This window comes from Macaca mulatta, chromosome 3 (assembly GCF_049350105.2).
Source record: "Macaca mulatta isolate MMU2019108-1 chromosome 3, T2T-MMU8v2.0, whole genome shotgun sequence".
Taxonomy (NCBI): Eukaryota; Metazoa; Chordata; class Mammalia; order Primates; family Cercopithecidae; genus Macaca; species Macaca mulatta.
In genome coordinates, this window is record NC_133408.1 from 145,292,140 (window position 1) to 145,312,767 (window position 20,628).

General features: G+C 45.6%; 1 protein-coding gene across 16 annotated transcripts in view; it reads right to left on the reverse strand.

Moving 5' to 3' along the window:
- ATXN7L1 (ataxin 7 like 1) overlaps nt 1-20,628 on the reverse strand; it is a 270,024-nt gene that overhangs the window by 83,411 nt on the left and 165,985 nt on the right. For 3 of the 16 annotated variants that reach the window (XM_077997157.1, XM_077997154.1, XM_015134661.3), the window contains exon 1: nt 1,337-1,695. The exons of the other annotated variants lie outside the window; for them this stretch is intronic. The gene's annotated coding sequence lies outside the window, so the exon portion shown is untranslated. Of the gene's footprint in view, nt 1-1,336; nt 1,696-20,628 lie in introns of those variants that run through there. 16 annotated transcript variants of the gene reach the window in all.

Sequence of the window (20,628 nt, forward strand, 5' to 3'; positions counted from 1 at the left end):
GAACTCCCGACCTCAGGTGATCCGCCCGCCTCGACCTCCCAAAGTGCTGGGATTACAAGCATGCGCCACTGTGCCCAGCAAAAAAAAAGCATTCATATGAATGAGAGAAACATGGAGAAGAAAAGAAATCCTCTCTTGACAGCACTCAGCAGTTAGAACTATGTCAAGCCTCAGCCTAACGGTCACATTTACCACCTTGGAAATTTCCGTTTTCACTGTCCGTTCTCATTCATGTGATGCTGGGGGTGGGGATGGACCCATCTGTGTGGGACTCAAGGTCCTGGTTCTAAGCAGACCCGCTCCTCAGAAGGCCTTCCGTGAAGCCTAAATGATGTTTGTCGTCTTCTCCTTCTTTTTCGATTTGTTTAATTTAAAATATTTAACCCGAGGCACAATGAAGTGTCTCATTTACAAGGTTCTCCTGGACCATTAGACTGGGACTCCACACTCATTATGCTGATGAACGCGCTACTTACTCATGCAAATTCCAGGAGCTGCAGACTCCGAGATGGGAGGTGCTCAAGGTACGATATCAAGGGCTGATTTAATTACACAGCCATTCAGTGGGCCAAGCACGGTAATTTTTAGCCAACTGTTCTAGTAAATATTACGGGAAACCCTTTTATAGAGTGCTAATTCTGGCTTAGTGTTTTCGCTAAGCTTTAGTTCTTATTCAAAACATGCACATGGGCCCCCAAAGATGCTACCACCAGGCCAGAAAATCACACAGATAAAGCATGAGCCGGTATGCCATCTTGCAGTCAATCATCCTTTTAAAAATGTGATAAACATCTGCATATCACTGTCATTTAGGTGGGGACAAACTAAGATCCAGTAACTTCCCTGTGTCTGTCCTTCCTCCGGTCCCCTCCCCCATGACTCTGAGTCCTGCAGACTAGCCCTCGGGCAGGTTTTGGGTCACCAAATGCCACTGCTAGCGGCAGTTTGACAAAACAACCACTGTAAACTCATTTCAGACGTTTGAAACAATACCCAATCACTGCATCCACCCTCGAGGAGCGCCCCAGAGGAAATGGCATCATTACTTTCATTTTACTCCGTTTGTGAACGACTAAAGGAAAACAACACGTCCTAGGACTCTCTGAAATGTTATCAAGTGACCCCTAAGAAATTAATCATCAGAAGCTAAAATAACCCTCTGCTGCACATAGACTGCCGTTTCTCTAAGTGGAGAAACAAATTTCACTTTCCATAGTTGGAACAGAAACTCTTATGCATCCCCGTTTCTTCAAAAAAAGTCTATAAATAACCTAGGATCAGCAAAATTATGCAAAACATCCTGCTAGAAGAAGAAATGTAAACTAAAACCACTTACAGAGAGACTCAGGCTGCCAACTTAATCTGATGCTACGACGACTGTAAACATGTTGTACTTTTGGAACCTGACGCGATCCACATTAGCACGGATGTCATTAAAAAAAAAAAAAAAAAAAAGAGAGACAGAAAGAAAAAGGAGGAAAAAAATCGCAACGACTAAACAACAACAAAAGCCCAGCCCCAAAACAGAGCAACGTGATTCGGTATTCTGCACGGTGCACAGCCCGACGGCTGACCAGCTGCAGTCAATACCAGCTATCCGTGCTTGCACACGCCAACTGTTTTGACTACAGGCACTTGTTAAACACAGAGTTTCAGGTCCTACCAGTTGGACACCAGAAGTTCTTAGAACTGACCCAGTGCCAAGAACAACAAGCACAGAAAGCGAACTGGCTGCCTCGTGCGGGTGTTTTCGTTAACTGTTTATGCAAACCCCAAAGCAATTGGGTAACAATTAAGAATAAAAAAGAACTTAAATAACAAAAGCAAAAGATTACCACCTTGAAGGAAATGTAGATATTGGCAGCTGAAGGACAGACGTCATGCTACTTTATTGGTGGGGTGGGTGGGTAGTTTTCAGAGAGAACTGGTTGGGGGAGGGGGAGGTGTCACATGACACACTGCAGTTATTAGCAGAAGGAACTGGGTGCTTCCTCGAAGCATCTTTTAGAGATTGACTTAGATGTTGCAAATGTGGAGGCTTTACTGCACATCTGGGGGTGATGGCAGGAGCACTAGAATTTGTCAGTTGGTAAATCCCATAGAAAAAGAAAGGGACATGCTGGCTGAATCTTTCTTTCTTTTCTTTTTCCTCCTTCCTTCCCTCTTTCCCTCTTTCCCTCCCTCCCTCCCTCCCTCCTTTCCTTTCGTTCCTTCCTTCCTTCCTTCTTTTCTTAAGATGGAGTCTGGCTTTGTCACCCAGGCTGGAGTGCAATGGCGCTTTCTTGGCTCACTGCAACCTCTGCCTCCTGGGTTCAAGCGATTCTCCTGCTTCAGCCTCCTAAGTAGCTGGGATTACAGGCATGCACCACTACACATGGCTAATTTTTGTATTTTTAGTAGAGACGGGGGTTTCGCCATGTTGGCCAGGCTGGTCTCAAACTTCTGACCTCAAGCAATCCACCCGTCTCGGCCTCCCAAAGTGCTGGGATTATAGGCATGAGCCACCGCACCCAGCTCCTTCTTTTTTAGAGACCTTTTGCTCTGCTACCTAGGTTGAAGTGCAGGGGTGCCATCAGAGCTCACTGCACCCTTGAATTCCTGTGCTCAAGCGATCCTCCTGATTCAGCCTCCTATGCAGCTACACCACTGCACTTGGCTAATTTTTAAATATTTTGTAGACATGGAGTCTTCCCACCAGGCTGGTCTCAAACTCCTGGCCTCAAGCGATCCTCCTGCTTTGGCCTTCCAAAGCACTGGGATTACAAGCATGAGCTGTCATGCCCAGCAGAAACACTTCTTAAATTGCTTATTTTAACAGGCTTTTCCATTTTTCCCAGAGTGCATCAAGCAGTATCTCATTGTAGGACCAAGAGAATTAACCAAATAAAATTTTAGTTACCTGAGGAGTTCAGAAAACAATTCCAAGAGAACCTGTGTGTGGATGTAAGAGTGAGAAAATTTTTTTTTGTTTTTGTTTTAAATAGAGACAAGGTTTCGCTCTTGCCCAGGCTGGAGTGCAGTAGTTCCATCATAGCTCACTGCAGCCTTGAACTCCTGGGCTCAATGAATCCTTCTGCCTCAGCCTCCCAAATAGCTGGAACTATAGGTGTCTGCCACCATGCCTGGCTCATTTTTAAAGTTTTTGTAGAGACAGAATCCCACTATGTTGCCCAGGCTAGTCCTGAACTCCGGGCCTCAGGCAATCCTCCCGCCTGGGCCTCCAAAGTGCTGGGGTTACAGGCTTGAGCTAACATGTCTGACCGAGTGAGAAATTTTAAATTGCTGGGTGGACTTAAATCTAATGCCCCATCCATCCATCCATCCATCCATCCATCCATCCATCCATCCATCTAATTTGAAGAATACAATGTCACTCCCTTCCCACTCCACAGGTTTTGGGGAAAGTCATGAGTAAGTAGAAACAGGCTGTTTGGAAAAGCCACGGTGACTATGGGCCAGCTTCACATTTGTTCTGGAGAGCAAAGGTTGCTCCTTTGGTTTTGGGGCCACCAGCGCCATGGTGGTGAACAGGAACCCACATGGTGGCTTTCTCTTTCCTCTCAAAGTAACCCACATTTTATTACCCACTATATATAGAAACTGTTTCACTGGGATCTGAAATGGAGCCACCCCGGAGTGAAATGCAGCAGTTGCCTGACACATCACAGGAGAAGAGCAAAGGCAACTTAGCACATCCAAGACCAAGGAAGGAGCAGTGGAGGAAGAAGTCTGAGGTGGGGAAAGGAGGAGGGTGGAAGGGATGTAGTAAGAGAAGTTTCAGGTCCTGAGGGAGAAATGAGCGTTTTTTTTTTTTTTTTTTTTTTTTTTTTTTTTAAGGCAGAGTCTCACTCTGTTGCCCGTGTTGGAGTGTGCAGTGGTGCCATCTTGGCTCACTGCAACCTCCGCCTCCTGGGTTCAGTGATTCTCCTGCCTCAGCCTCCCCAGTATCTGGGACTACAGGCGCGTGCCACTGCACCTGGCTAATTTTTGTATTTTTAGTAGAGATGGTTTCACCATGTTGGCCAGGCCAGTCTCCAACTCCTGACCTCAGGCGATCCACATGCCTTGGCCTCCCAAAGTGCTGGGAGTATAGGTGTGAGCCACCGCGCCTGGCTGAGAAGTGAGTCTTCAATCAGCCCTGTCCTCGGGGTCAGCAACCGTTAAAGTAGCTCCAGGATTTCTGTGGGTTAAAACCCCACAGTTTATGTTTCTTTCACGCACATTACATTATTTGATCCTGTGAGGTGGTAAGGGCAGCTATTATTACCGCCATTATAAAGGAGGGAAACAGGGCTCAGAGAAACCTGTGACTTTCCAAGTTACACACCCAGGAAAGCTTTCTGATGTCCAATCCTGGGTCTCAGCCTCATGGCTGGTAACGTATGCTGGTGTGCAGCTTCATTATTCACAAAGCAGCTTAAAAGGGGCAGACTTTATTATTCCCATTTTCACAGGCAAGTAAACTGGGATTTGGAGAGGCTACGTGATTTGGCCAGGGCCACACTGCAAACTACAAACAGCACTAAGTCTTCCAACTCCTGGCCCGGCCCTCCTTGCTTCCCTCTATGGCGCTTCCAGAGAAAATAATAAAACTAAAATGGCCAATGGAGTTGTTTGACTGTAAAAGCACAACCTCAGCCAGGCACGGTGTCTCACGCCCGTAATCCCAGCACTTTGGGAGGCCAAGGCGGTGGATCACCTGAGGTCAGGAGTTCGAGACCAGCCTGGCCAACATGCTGAAACCCGTCTCTGCTAAAAATACAAAAATTAGCTGGGCGTGGTGGCTGGTGCCTGTAGTCCCAGCTACTTGGGAGGCTGAGGCAGGAGAATTGCTTGAATCTGGGAAGCGGAGGTTGCAGTGAGCTGAGATCATTGCACTCTAGCCTGGGTGCAGAGCAAGACTCCCTCTTAAAATAAATAAACATTAAATAAAATAAAAGCACAACATCGCCCTCAATTTTCTCAACACTCCCTGTCTTCATGGCTTTTCTAGTGTTTCACAGTGAATGTGCCTAACACGGAAGGGTTTCTTTCCACAGTGTAGGGGGAGCTTTGGACATCTGCACTCCAGAGCTACTATTTCAATGGAAAACAATCGTCTTGATCCAGTTTGCACCCTGTCCTTTGATTTGATCAGTTCACCTAAATGCCAACCCCTGGTTCCTTACCGAATCCGTCTAAGAAGCAGTGAAGTGGAATGTCCCAGCAGGCCTGACAGCTGTACGTTATGAAGCTTGTATGTCCATGGTGCACCACGCACATGTAGAGGGGATCTAGCTTAGCATATGGTTTGGTGGATCGCTTCTCTAACAGATGTTTCACAGTTAGGCCTTTGCTGAGTTCTTTGCAACAGGTCACTGAAGACATTGGACCAAATGTAGGTTTCCACTGTCATGTTCCCTTGTCCATGCCAACTGGACACACTCACAGCTGAATCTGGGCTGATATTACTATTAAGTGACACAGGCTAAGCAGGTTCACTGCAGGCGTTGGACATTTGCTCTGAGGGACAGGGTGGTGGGTTACTGCAGATGGCCAGCAGGTTTGCAGGTAGCGATGAATGGAGGTGTCTGTCAGGAAGTGAAGGTTCGGGGCCAGGATCAGAGATGTTGAATGTAGAATGCAGAGGGGAGCCTGTCAGGGGGTGATGGTTAGGAAGTTACAGAGCATTCTACCACCCCCTTATGAATCTGCCTGTCACACTTCTTTCTCCCTGATAGTACAACATAAGAAAACATACACCCAAAGGCCAGGGAAGTTGCGTGTCAAGGTGGACTTCACGTTGACTGTTATGAAGGTCATGAAGACTAATGAAATCTACATGCTCCTGTTGACTGGAAATGCTCTGCAGCTTGGTGGGAAGTATATGTAGTGCTTCCCACTGCTAGTGAATACTCACTCTCAAGGGGGTTTCTTTAGGTGGGTTTGGTAACCAGAGGACATTTGCATCCATGCTGACTGGAAGAATATGGTGCTAGGTGAATCAGAACAGTCTTGGCAGGGAAACTCGTGTGCTTGCAAGGTATAAAGTGAGGAGTATATTTCCATGTAACATGTGACTTCTCTGATCATAGAGCCCCACCCCACTCCCACTTTTTTGAAGCCAAAAAGAAGGACACATGATTTGACAAGCATTGGCATATTAAGGAAAGACAGCGTAGGCTATTTAAAATCAGAACTTCTGAAAGTCCATGAGGCCTAGCTACCGAACTTGTCATATCAAATTAAAGTGCGCTAATAGGGAGATATGGAATATTAGCAGAAATCTGTTGTAGTTAGACTGCATGCTTAACAAAAGCAGTTCCACCACAGACCAGACAAACGCTGTTTTGCTGATGCAGATAGAGAAGGGAGTTTGGGAAATGCTGGAGGGCTCATTCCATGCAGCCCATTGAGGATAAAGCTGGGGCCCCCTGCCCATGCCCTGGATTTTTTTTTTTTTTTTTTTTTTTTTTTTGAGACGGAGTCTCGCTCTGTCGCCCAGGCTGGAGTGCAGTGGCCGGGTCTCAGCTCAGTGCAAGCTCCGCCTCCCGGGTTCACGCCATTCTCCTGCCTCAGCCTCCCGAGTAGCTGGGACTACAGGCGCCCGCCACCTCGCCCGGCTAGTTTTTTGTATTTTTAGTAGAGACGAGGTTTCACCATGTTAGCCAGGATGGTCTCGATCTCCTGACCTTGTGATCCGCCCGTCTCGGCCTCCCAAAGTGCTGGGATTACAGGCTTGAGCCACCGCGCCCGGCCGCCCTGGATGTTTATACTCCTCCGAGTGAAGGCAGCCGTATCAGACTCCATATGTGGAGGAGGAAGCTGGGCAGGGACCAGCACGGTCTGAACATGTGGAAAGCTGGCCAAAAAGAGGATGGAGCCAACACAGGATGGCGCCTGAGCTTTTGGGAGATACAGAAGCAAGGAAAGCATGTTGGTAGCTGTGGCTGCTACTGGTTGCAGGCTTGGCTTCAATGCTTGGGTTCTAGTGCCTGACCTTGCCATGCAGACTTCCCAGTAGTGTCCGCACTCGACTCAACATGCCTCACTTATGCCCTGTTACCTGGATTCACAGGGGCTAAGCCAGTCTTGCCTGATCATACCAGCAACTAGATTTTGGCTTAATCCTTTGTGATGTGGCCCACAAACCAAGACGTTGTAACTGATGTCACAATGTCAGTTTTGCATTGATGGGACCACATATGCTAGATTTTTCTTTTTAAAAAATAAATTTTTTTTTTTTTTTGAGACAGAGTCTCGCTCTGTCGCCCAGGACGGAGTGCTGTGGTGTGACCATTGCTCACTGCAGCCTTGACCTCCTGGGCTCAAGTGATCCTCCCACTTCAGCCTCTTGAGTAGCTGGAACCACAGGCATGCATAACCATGTCTGGCTAATTTTTATTATTTTTTTGTGGAGATGGAGTTTTGCCATGCTGCTCAGGCTGGTCTCCTGGGGTCAAGTGATCCACCTGTCTTGGCCTTCCAAAGTGCTGAGATTACAGGCGTGAGCCACCGCGCTTGGCCATACACCAGATTTTGGGGGAGAGTGACTATCAATGTCAGCCAGCCTTAGCCTGTACTGCATTGCAGTTTGAAAGATGACTTTATGGTAAAAGTCTTAGATGTGGGTTGACTGGAATGCAGACCACTGGACTGAAGTTCCCTGAGAGCAGGTTCTGAGTCTCAGCCATCTTTGCAGGCTAGTGCCTAGCCAGAGCATAGAAACTTTGCTGTGTGTTTTAAATACATTTTTTTGCATGAACAAAAGAAATATCTCTTAATCTGAATTACAAAGATATATGTATACCTTACTAGGCATATCTGGAAAGTGAATATCTTTATATTAAATATGCATCAAATTTGGTGTTTCTAAAAAGTTGTTTGTGGTTCAAGTTAGGGAGAAGGTAGAAAGGCTTTCCATTTAACATTTATAATGCCAAATCTTTAAAAAGATGTAGCCACATTGGAACAGGGCTCTTTCCAAAAGATCTTCATTCCACTGTACTTTTTTTTTGTTTCTTTTTTCTTTTTTCTTTTTGGGGTGGAGCCTTGCTCTGTCACCCAGGCTGGAGCACAGTTGTGCAATCTCGGCTCACTGTCATCTCTGCCTCTCAGGTTCAAGCGATTCTCCTTCCTCAGTCTCCCAAGTAGCTGGGATTACAGGCGCATGCCACCACGCCCAGCTAATTTTGTATTTTCAGTACAGACAGGATTTTGCCATGTTGGCCAGGCTGGTCTCAAACTCCTGACCTCAGGTGATCTGCCTGCCTCAGCCTCCCAAAGTGCTGGAATTACAGGCATGAGCCACCATGCCCGGCCATTTCACTGTATTTTGATTTCTTAAGTGGTATACTTTGAATGTTACTGATCCTTTTTTGATAACTCCAAGTCACTGTTACAGGCATTAATTGCTATAAAATTATGACTTTAGAGCCTACGACTGCAGCTGTCAAACTTTTTGACCCTGATTTACCTTAAGAAATGAATTTTACAGTGCAACCTAGTATTACAGATATGTAGATGAGAGACAAGTTCCCAAAGATAATACTTATCTTCGCTATCTAAAAAGCACTGTGATCTCTTGTCTTCCGTTGTTTAAAATGTTGGTCAGGATTCACTAAACTGATTGCCCCATCATCATGGGTGGTGCCTATGGTTTGCAAACACTGAGAAAGAATGCAGGGCTTTCAGCTTCCCCGCTTTCTGGCTTTTGCCTGTATTTTCCTGCAGTCTGGTGTCACTTCTTTTTACTGTGAAGGCCTGCCCCCACAATCCTCCTTAGAGTTCTAATTTCCTGAACTTGGAAATCAGACCATCAAGCTTGCTGGTATTATGTATAAACTGAGAGTAAACTGTTTCTCAATGACAGCCTGAAGGTGCCCTGGACCATGGTGTGGAGCTGAGGAGCAGTGACTCAGAGCCCCTCCGAGCGCTGTGAGCTCCTGGCTGGGTTCCCACACAGCTTCACTCAATGGCAGAACTCATGATACTGAGATATTATGGAACGCACCACCTGTAAACACCTGCATGTGCACACAATGTTTTCTTTTGTGAAAGGAATATTCCAATGACTGGGGCTGGTGGGGCTAGAAAATGACAAGGGGGGCTGGGTGCGGTAGCTCACGCCTGTAATTCCAACACTTTGGGAGGCCAAAGCGGGCAGATCACCTGAGGCCAGGAGTTCGAGACCAGCCTGGCCAATATGGTGAAACTCCGTCTCTACTAAAAATACAAAAATTAGCCAGGTGTGGTGGCGCACACCTGTTGTCCCAGCTACTTAGAAGGCTGAGGCAGGAGAATCGCTTGAACCTGGAGGCAGAGGTTGCAGTGAGCCGAGATTGCACCACTGCACTCTAGCCTGGGTGACAGGGCAAGACTCTGCCTCAAAAAAAAAAAAAAAAAAAAAAAAGAAAAAGAAAAAAAAAAGACAAGGTCTCCTGGCAGCAATGTTGCTCCATGAACGACCATATCTGAGCTCCTGTGTATGAGGAGGTTATTCCTAAAGTAATTTACTGCCTCAGGCAGTTTGCAACGATGTGATACCTTGACTTTTCACCCTGAGCTGCCTTTGCTCTATTATTATTACTATTGAGACAGGGTCTGGCTGTATCACCCAGGCTGCAGCGTAGTGGTGCATCTTGGCTCACTGCAACCTCCACCTCCTGGGCTCAAGTGATCCTCCCACCCCAGCCTCCCCAGTAGCTGGGACTATAGGCGCACACTACCGCGCTTGCCTAACTTTTGCACTTTTTGTAGAGATGGGGTTTCACCATGTTGCACAGGCTGCTCTCGACCTCCTGAGTTCAAGTGATCTGCCTGCCTTCGCCTCCCAAAGTGCTGGGATTATAGGTGCGAGCCACCACGGCCGGCCCCGTGCCCTATTATTTATAGCTCCTCCTAGTGTACACTTTAACTGTCATGGATCTTTCCACTTAAATGCAAAAAAAGACAAACATTAATATATGAAATTTCAAAAGGTGTGTCAAGTTTGTGTGTGTGTAGATATCGTATATTGATTTCTAAAAATTACAGCAAAAGGGGTACATACTGTGCCCCTAAACAACCTAAATTACAAGCAATTAGGCACTGGTTAAGTAAATTATTGGCACATCCATTCAATGGAAGGCTGGAGATGCATAAAAATGATGATGCAGATCTATATTTACTAAAATGTATCCATGATAATTTTAGATGGAAAAAAAAAGCATGTTTCAAAGCAATGTCTGTAAGATTCCACTTTTATTTTAAAAATATAAAATATATGCATGTAGATACATATGTACAACACAGAGACAAACACATACACATAGAAAAAAGATTGGAAAGTTTTACATGGAAATAATTATTTTCTTATTTTACTTGTTTCGACTTTTCTGAAATATTGGCAGTTTTTGCAGTGCATTCCTTTTATAATAATAACAAAGGCAATTTTAACTTTGAAAAAAATAAAACTATATTATTATGTAAAACAGCACCTCTGTTTGGGGCACCACCCCTATTTGCACCCCATCCCATCCTCATGTCAAACTTTCAGAAGAGTTCTACTCATACAAAAAAGGGTAAGTTAAATGTTTACTAGATGATTCTTACATTAATGCATTTTATTTTTTTAGAGACAGGGTCTTGCTCTGTAACCCAGGCTGGAGTGCAGTGGTGTGATCACAGCTCATTGTAGCCTCAAACTCCTGGGCTCAAGTGATCCTCCTGCCTCAGCCTCCTGAATAGCTGGAACACAAACGTGAGCCACGGTGCCCAACTCATTAATTCATTTTAAAGCAAACCACTGGCTTATGGTTTTACTTTTAACAGTCATGTTCTCTTCCCTGATGGAATTATGGCGGTGGAAACTCTAGCAGACGTCTTGGCTAGTTACTTTCTTGGCAGAAGCAGGCTATGGGTCTCTCCAGCCTTGGAGAAGATAAGTTGAAAAGCTCACATGACCTATATTCTGATGCTACTTTTCCCAACCAGAGTCAATTCAAGTGTAAAACAATGTTAGTTTAAAGATGGAAATGATCCCTAACTCTTGCTAGTGTTTTTCTCTTTACAAAGTTCATTTGCATCCACAGCATAACTGGTATCTCATAGAAAACTGACTAGGGAGGGCGGGCGAGCAGAAGCATCACTCTCAGTTCACAGATGAGGAATCTAAGAGGGGCAACTTGCCCAAGGCCACCCTATGGGGACTGGTACAGACAGGATCCAAACCTAGTTTTCCTGGGTTTGTTCTTTTTATTCTGTGCCATTGCATTCTTTCTAGAAATAGAGAGATCATAATTTATCATCCCAACTAGACACCTTTGAAAGTAAAAGGGGGTGCTAAATGGATGGGCCCCAGTGCAAGAGGTATAAATTGTGACTCTCCCAGGCAAATCAGGACTTCTGGTCACTTTAGATATAACCCAGCCCCTTACACACACACAGACCCACAACACACACACACACACACACGCACACAGAGCGAATCACACCTTTTAAATAGGAAAGAGAAATGCAACAGGGTAACAATGCCTATAAAGTGCTAGAGTATTAAAAAATAAAAATAAGTAAATAAAAAGTACTTGAGGCCTGGCGTGGTGGTGTGGTGGCTCACGCCTGTAATCCCAGCACTTTGAGAGACCAAGGCAGGCAGATCACCTGAGGTCGGGAGTTTAAGACCAGCCTGACCAACATGGAGAAACCCCATCTCTACTAAAAATACAAAAACATTAGCTGGGCGTGGTGGCGGGTGCCGGTAATCCCAGCTACTCAGGAGGCTGCAGAAGGGAGAATCGCTTGAACCCGGGAGGCAGAGCTTGCAGTGAGCTGAGATCGCGCCACTGCACTCCAGCCTGGGCAACAAGAGCAAAACTCTGTCTCAAAAAAAAAAAAAAAAAAAGAAAAAAAAAGTACTCAAGTATAACTTGTATTTTATTGTTTGTGGAAGTTAGTCTGAGCTTTACCTTTCCAGGTCATCAGCTCCCAGGTAGTAAGAAAACAAAGTCTAGATTGGGCAACTGGTATTAATCAAAGTGGGCCACATTCCAAATGTGGCCAGTTTAAGTTTTTCTGCTATCCATATTGATCCAACATTCTGAACACAAAAAATGGGTTTTATTGTTGAAACTTACGACTTACTATAATCACTGCTAGAAACAGGCTTTTTACTGGTGCAATTAACGGTATTCAAGATATGTGGCCTGGCCAAAACCTTGAGAGACACTCCCCACCCTTGTATAAATAGGTATTAGAATCCAGCCAGGCCTGTCCCTTCAGAGACGGTGCTCCAGGCTGCCCTGTGTCCAGCCACCAAATCTGGATGGTTTATGAGGGGATGATGCTGCTTTGGGAAAACAGTGTAACAGTGTCCCCTCTCTAGAGTGTTCTTGTAGTTGCCTGGGGCGAACCTTTGGTGTCAGGTGTGGTTGGAAAACCTCAAAGGAGAGAGGGCTGGGCCTTTGTCAAGCTTCCCAAACAAGCTGAATCAACTGTTTTGTTTCTACTTGTCCATAAACATTTGTTTGATAAATGCCTGCATCTGTGGCAGAATTCAGTCTCATACCCACATTCATTCATATGGTAGCAAGGTTGTGTGGGAGAAGCTGACTCTCACCATGTTGATCTTTCACAACTTTTACACCGGCAACTGTGTTCTACCAAAGAGAACCCAAGAGGCCTATGTGGCCAAACCACTTTAGGTTGGTCTATAACAAACATGCCACTCGGTGAATCTGAAATGGGCAGACTTCAGGAAGGGATCCCTTAATACATTTTCCTCATTACCAGATTTTGAGCCTCGGGAAAGCAGAGACGGGGTCTGTCGTGTTCACTACTCTAAGCCTCATGAAGTGCCTGCCCACAGGAAATGTGTAATTTACATTTGTCAAATGAATAAAATAAGAAAGAATTTTGTCATTTCTAGATCTGGTTTATTAACTGTAATCTGTGATTGTTCTTTATTCCACCAATGAGAACTGATCTGCACAGACCACAACCTATTGTTTGCCCTGATAAAGTTAGTGCTTCAAAAAGCAACAAATAACAGGCTAATAATAAAAACCACTGGGATGATACCGTTTAATTCACACAATAATGCAATGAGATTGGTATCATCACCCCCATGTTTGAATGAGGAAACCAATGTCCAGAGAGGCTTTATCTTTTTTTTTTTTTTTAGACAGAGTCTCACTCTGTTGCCCAGGCTGGAGTGCAGTGGTATGATCTCGGCTCACTGCAACCTCCCGCCTCTTGGGTTCGAGTGATTCTTGTGCCTCAGCCTCCCAAGTAGCTGGGACTACGGGCATGTAACATCACACCTGGCTAATTTTTATATTTTTAGTAGAGATGGGGTTTTACCATGTTGGCCAGGCTGGTCTCAAACTCCTAACCTCAGGTGATCTGCCCACCTTGGCCTCCGAAAGTGCTGGTACAGTGGCATGATCCAAGTTAGTAAAGCCAAGACGCACTCAGTTCTGTCAGACTCCAAACCCAAGCACGCTCTCCTGTGCTGTGCTACCCAGAATTAGCAGTAACCCAGTTTTGTAAAGATTATTTTTTATTTTAATTAAGTAATTAATTTAGAGACGGAGTTTTGCCCTGTCACCCAGGCTGGAGTGCGATGGTGTGATCTCGGCTCACTGCAACCTCTTCCTCCCGGGTTTAAACAATTCTCCTGCCTCAGTCTCCCAAGTAGCTGGGATTTACAGGTGCATGCTTCCATGCCTGGCTCATTTTTGTATTTTAGTAGCGATGGGGTTTCACCATGTTGGCCAGGCTGGTCTCGAACTCCCAACCTCAGGTGAACCACCTGCCTTGGCTTCCCAAAGTGCTGGGATTACAGGTGTGAGCCACCATGCCCAGTCGAGTATTTTTTATTACTTTTACTCTACTCGCTTTCTGCTGCACTATTGAACACACATATTTTTGGCACTTCATCTCATTTTATCAAAAGCTTTTTTGGGGGGAAAACTAAATGGATGTTGGAATATATAAGCCTGCTTTCCAGTTCTTTTACTTTTAATTATTTTGATTGACATGTGGCCCTGAGGGATGTCTAATGGCCTCTCCTATCTTTGAGCTGCAGAAGAATCCATCCCCAGGAATCTGTTGCAGCTCTCCCTATCTCCAGGGCACCACTCTGACACCCTCCCCCCATGCACCCCTGCCACTTGCCACACTAGACAACTGAGAGCCTTTTGTTTCATGCCTCTGTGGCTTGGTGCACAGTGTTCTTTCTCTGGAATCCTGGTCCACTCGTTTGTTCTTCACCTTGGTTAACTCCTTGTTCTCCTTCAGGACCTAATTCAAACATTAGCACATTTGGGATACCTAGGAGATTCCCATCCTGAACCTCTGCCAGGTGTCACCTGAAGCCCATTCTCTCTGCTCTCTGGACCCACTGAGCACACCTCCACCTTAGCACCTGGCACGTGGCTCCGTAGTAACAGATAGATTTGCCACCCTTCTTCGCATATAAAGAGCCCAAGTCAGGGACTTTTTCTTAGTACTGGTACATAGCAGGCACTCCAAGTGTGTTAGATAATGAACGAATAAATCAGGAAATAATTAGCCAATCCACAGTAAAGCAAGAGAGAAATGCAGGGATCAGTGGGCAGCAGTCTGCAGTGGTCTGAGGGCTAGCTAAACTTAATTATTTCTCTTAGCCACTGTGCTTATTTTTTAACCTTAAGAGCATTATAGTTTTTTTTTTTTTTTTTTTTTTGAGATAGAGTCTCGCCCTGTCGCCCAGGCTGGAGTGCAGTGGCACTACCTCAGCCCATTGCAACCTCTGCCTCCTGGGTTCAAGCGATTCCCCTGCCTCAGCCTCTGGAGTAGCTGGGATTACAGGCATGCATCACCATGCCCGGCTAATTGTTTTATATTTTTAGTAGAGATGGGGTTTCACCATGTTGGCCAGGCTGGTCTTGGACTCCTGACTTCAAGTGGTCCGCCTGCCTTGGCCTCCCACAGTGCTGGGATTACATAGTTGGTTTTTATGAGACAACAGACCATTTAATTCTGAGTGTTCTGCTCCTTTGCCTGTTACAGGAAAAATACCACCACCACCACCACCAAAAACAAAACAAAACAAAACAAACAAAAAAACAAACCCAAAACAACAAACCTCTGGAAAGATTTTCCGTTGTGGCCAGTTCTCCATCACTATGCCAGCCACCAGCATCCCCTCTGGGGACTGGGGTGATCTGATAGCGCCCAAGGACAGATTGCACCAGCAGTTCATAGAGCACTCGCCAACTAACTCTGTGGCTTCTAGGTCCCCGATGCAGACCAACAAATGACCTGAGCAGAGCTATAGCTCAATCCAACTGTGGGACTCTGGCCTAATGAGAAACAATTCCCAGCATAGCCTGATCCCTTCAAAATGTAATTCTTTCTGATGACACTGTGTAGACAAAAATAATTTAGTGATTTCCTCCCACTAAACTCTTGGGCATCAACCAAAAAATCTGCAGTGTGGCTGCTCTGATGCTACTGTACGATGGTAAATAGTTAGGTTTTCTTTGTGCTTTTATCAGTGTTTATCAGCAGGAACACACCTGGCATTTTAAGAGGGTTAATTCTCCACTGGGTGGAATTGTTCCATGCAATGCACAGCATTTAGCATTTCTACTCCGATGGATGCCAGTTACCACAACAGCCCCCAAATGAACATTTTCCAAACATCTCTAGTAGTAAGAGCCATCATGAATACTGGGCTTCCTGGTGGAGTTAGATTTGATTAATTTTGCAGCATCTTAGAAGAAATGGAAGAGGCCACCCAACCCAGGGGGTGGGTTGAATTCTAAAGGGACGAGGCCCAGGGAGTTAGACAGCACACATGAAGCAATGAGCCAGTTGGACCAAGGATTATTTGTGGGAAGAAGTGGAGGTCCTGAGAGCAGAGAAGGTGCACTGGTTCCTTGAATGAAGGAGTCAACGAAGCGAGGAATATGGGCTCACGGAACCAAGAGATCTGATCTTGGGTAGAGGTCAAAATGGTACAAAAAAGATGAAGAATGAGTGGGGGATGGGGGAAGGCTGGGCTATGGGCTGAACCCTGGCTGCAGTCTGAGCCTCCTCCTCACAGCCTTTGGCATGCACGGCACACCAAAGAAGCCAAGAAAGTCATCGATTCTGGACAGCTCCAACAGCTTGAAGTTTCTAGTTAGGAACTAGCTCTCTTCTCTTGCTTGGCCTTAATAGAGCAACAACACAGCAACAACCCTATCACCACTGTGGTCACACTCTGCGAACATGACCCCCTGCAGAGAACTTCTGTGTTTCCCAAAGTGACCTGAAAGGGCATCTGCATCACAAAGTGGGAGAGGCTCTAAAACAAGTCAAGGAGAAAAATCCACTGAAGTGCTGAGTAGACAGGGCATGAGTACAGAAATCATTGCATCTCACTCTGATTTAATGGCTAGAAGCTCAACAGCTCTAACAGGAGAGCAATGGGCAAAGTTGCAGTGAAGCTACTTATTCCTTTGTCTCATCTTTCTCACTTATTTTACATTTATTTTATCTTGTTCTGTTGTTTGCAACTTTATAAGTGGCCTTAAATCCTTTTGCAACAAAGATGGGTATAAATAAATAAAGCAAAGAAATAAAATACGTGGCTGCTGTTGTCAGCACTGCCAGACTGGGCGCGAAGTGTTTTATCTCTGATCTAAGCGTGAGGAGGTGCTCTGCTGAAGTGGGAAGGGAGGAAGGAGGAGGAGAAAACTCCACAGTGTCGTGGAGAACGGTTGACCGTGGACCCAGAGGCCTGGGTACTGTTCTGTGTCTGCATCTGCATCAAAGAGTCACACAGCCTCATGCGAGTTACTAGCTTCTTGGGCCTCAGCGTCCCTACCTTCAAAATGAAGGATTATATTACATGATTTCAATGGTCCGCTTATTTCCAAGCACTGTGATTCTGTGAGGCACCCACATTTGGCTCTTGTTCCTCTTCCTCTCTTCCTTAATACAACAGCCTCTCCAAGTTGAGTGGGCCAGTAAGGGCTCCTTCTAAAGGAGTTTCTAGGGGTGAAGACAAATATAAGTCAGATGGGTCATCCAAAGAAATATTTTTGCCCCATTAAAATAAATTGGAGCACAACTTATTTGAGAATGTAGGAAATGAGGATTTCATTGGATAATTAACTGATCAATTTTCCCATTGTGAAATGGGTTAAAAATGTTGGCTTTTATCTCTATTCACTGATGAGGTGGTAAGTTCCTTCCTTTTAAATAAGTTCTGTTTTAGAAAGTAGTATCATCTATTTGTACAATATCTAAGACTGCTGTACCATTCATTAGTAACAATCAAAAGAATATTATTAGCATATGCCCAAGAAATGGAAGGCATTGCTAATATTCTGGGACATTCTCCTTTTGCTTTCTATTTAAGAGTTTAGACTTGTTTTGGTGTACATAGTCTCACAAAACCATAGGCACTGTTCCTATTTGTATACAGAATGTCTTAGGACAAATGTTGCTTTTAGCAGACCTAATTCAGAACATCAGAGAGTAGTGCTCTAGAGCAGTGGTTCTCAAACGTTAATGACTCCAGCCTCTTGTTAAAATGCAGTTTCTTATTCTGTAAGTCAATGTATTTTAATCATGCCTTTTAGAAATTTTTCTATATTTCTGGCTGGGTGTGTTGGCTCATACCTGTAATCCGAGCACTTTGGGAGGCCGAGGTGGGTGGATCACCCGAGGTCAGGAGTTTGAGACCAGGCTGGCCAACATGGTGAAACCTCATCTCTACTAAAAATACAAAAAATTAGATGGGCGTGGTGGCAGGCGCCTGTAATCCCAGCTACTTGGGAGGCTGAGGCAGGAGAATCGCTTGAACCCAGGAAGTGGAGGTTGCAGTGAGCCGAGATAGTGCCATTGCACTCCAGCATGGGCAACAAGAGTGAAACTCTGTCTCAAAAAAAAAAAAAAAATTTTTTTTTCTGTATTTCCAATGCTTTGACATCGTAGGGCCTTGCTTACTCTGGGGAGACTGCTCTTCTCAGGGCCAGCCAATTCCTAGAGCTAGTAAAGGACTCACCTACAAGTACGAGTATATACGCAGACCAACCAACCCGAAGCCTACACCCCAACTACCTCTTTTGTCTGGCTCTTACAATCCAGACCACGAGACCCCTTCCCTAATCACCCCAGGGTTAGGTACCAGACAACTAAAGACAGCCTCTCTACCCTAGAGCCTACTGAGATTATTCAAACGAGCCAATCCTGAACTGGGTTACTCTGCCTAGCCAATTCTTTCCTGTGGAAACCACCAGAAAGGCTTGCCTACATTTTCTCTCATTCCCTGTGCCTCCTAAGCACCCCTGGTGCTTCCTCATGTGGCTCTGAGGTGTGGTGTGCCCCCTTCTCTTGGGAAGTGTGAAAAATGAACTATCATTTCAATGGCAGTCATCTCCTGATCTCCTGGTTTCCCACACCCGAATAATAATAAAGCTTGCCCTTTCCTTCCTTCCTTCCTTCCTTCCTTCCTTTTCCTTCCTTCCTTCCTTCTTTTTTTGATACAGAATCTCATTCTTTTGCACAGACTGGAGTGCAGTGATGCAATTATAGTTCACTGCAGCCTTCATCTTTTGGGCTCAAGTGATCCTCCCACCTCAGCCTCCTGAGTAGCTGGAACTACAGGTGTATGTCACCACACCTGACTAATTTTTTAAAAAATTTTTTTTGTAGAGGCAGGGCTGGTCTTGAACTCCTGGACTCAAGTGATCCTTCTGCCTTGGCCTCCCAATGTATTGGGATTGCGGGCATGAGCCACTGTGCCTGGTCAAAGTTTACATCTTAAAACAACCAGGTATATTAGTCTGTTCTCACATTGCTATCAAGCACTACCTGAAACTGGGTAATTTATGAAGAAAAGAGGTTTAATGACTCACAGTTCCACAGGCTTAACAGGAAGCATGACTGGGAGGCCTCAGGAAACTTATAATCATGGTAGACGGTGAAAGGGAAGCAAGCACGTCTTACCATGGAGGAGGAGGAGAAAGAAACAGCAAAGAGGGAGGTGCCACACTTTTTTTTTTTTTTGAGATGGAGTCTCGCTCTGTCACTCAGGCTGGAGTGCAGTGGTGTGATCTTGACTCACTGCAAGCTCTGCCTCCCAGGTTCACACCATTCTCCTGCCTCAGCCTCCTGAGTAGCTGGGACTACAGGTACCCGCTACCACGCCTGGCTAATTTTTTTTGTATTTTTTTAGTAGAGATGTGGTTTCACTGTGTTAGCCAGGATAGTCTCTGTCTCCTGACCTCGTGATCCACCTGCCTCAGCTTCCCAAAGTGCTGGGATTGCAGGCATGAGCCACTGCACCTGGCCAGTGCCACCCACTTTTAAACCATCAGATCTTGTGAGAACTCACTCACTATCACGAGAACAGTGTATTAGTCCATTTTCATGCTGCTGATAAAGACATACCCAAGACTGGGCAATTTATGAAAGAAAGAGGTTTAATGGTCTTACAGTTCCACATGGCTGAGAAGGCAAGGAGGAGCAAGTCATGTCTTACATGGATGGCAGCAGGCAAAGAGAGAGAATGAGAGCCAAGCAAAGGGAGAACCCATATAAAACCATCAGACCTCATGAGAATTTACTCACTATCACGAGAACAGCATGGGGGAAACTGCCCCCATGATTCAATTATCTCCACCTGGTCCTGCCCTTGACATGTGGGGATTATTACAATTCAAGGTGAGATATGGGTGGGGACACAGAGCCAAACCATATCAAACAGCAAGGGGAAACCCATCCTCATGATCCAATCACCTCCCACTAGGCCTCTCCTCCAATTCAAGATGAGATTTGGATGGGGACAAAATCCAAACCATATCATCTGCCCCTGGCCCCTCCCAAATATCATGTCCTTCTCACATTGCAAAATACAATTATCCCTTCTCAACAGTTTCCCAGTCTTTTTTTTTTTTTTTTTTTGAGACAGAGTCTCGCTTAGTCGCCCAGGCTGGAGTGCAATGGCGCGATCTCGGCTCACTGCAAGCTCCGCCTCCCGGGTTCACGCCATTCTCCTGCCTCAGCCTCCCGAGTAGCTGGGACTACAGGCGCCCGCCGCCTCACCCGGCTAATTTTTTGCATTTTTAGTAGAGACGGGGTTTCACCGTGTTAGCCAGGATGGTCTCGATCTCCTGACCTCGTGATCCGCCCGCCTCGGCCTCCCAAAGTGCTGGGATTACAGGCGTGAGCCACCGCGCCCGGCCAGTTTCCCAGTCTTAACTCATTTCAGCCATTAACTCAAAAGTCCACAGTCCAAAAGTCTCATCTGAGATAAGGAAGTCCCTTCTACCTATGAGCCTGTAAAATCAGAAACAAGTTAGTTACTTCCAAGATACAATGGGGGTACAGGCATTGGGTAAATGTTCTTACTCTAAATGGGAGAAATTGGCCAAAACAAAGGGGCAAGAGGCCCCATACAAGTTTGAAACCCAGTAGGGCAGTCATTAAATCTTAAAGCTCCAAAATAATCCCCTTTGACTCCACATTTCACATCCAGGCAACAGTGACATAAGCAATGGGGTCCCAAGGCCTTGGGCAGCTCTGCCCTGGTGACTCTGCAGGGCACAACTCCTGCGGCTACTTTCATGGTGTTGAGTGCCTGTGGCACTTCCAGGCGCATGGTGCAAGATGTTGCTGGATCTACCATTCTAG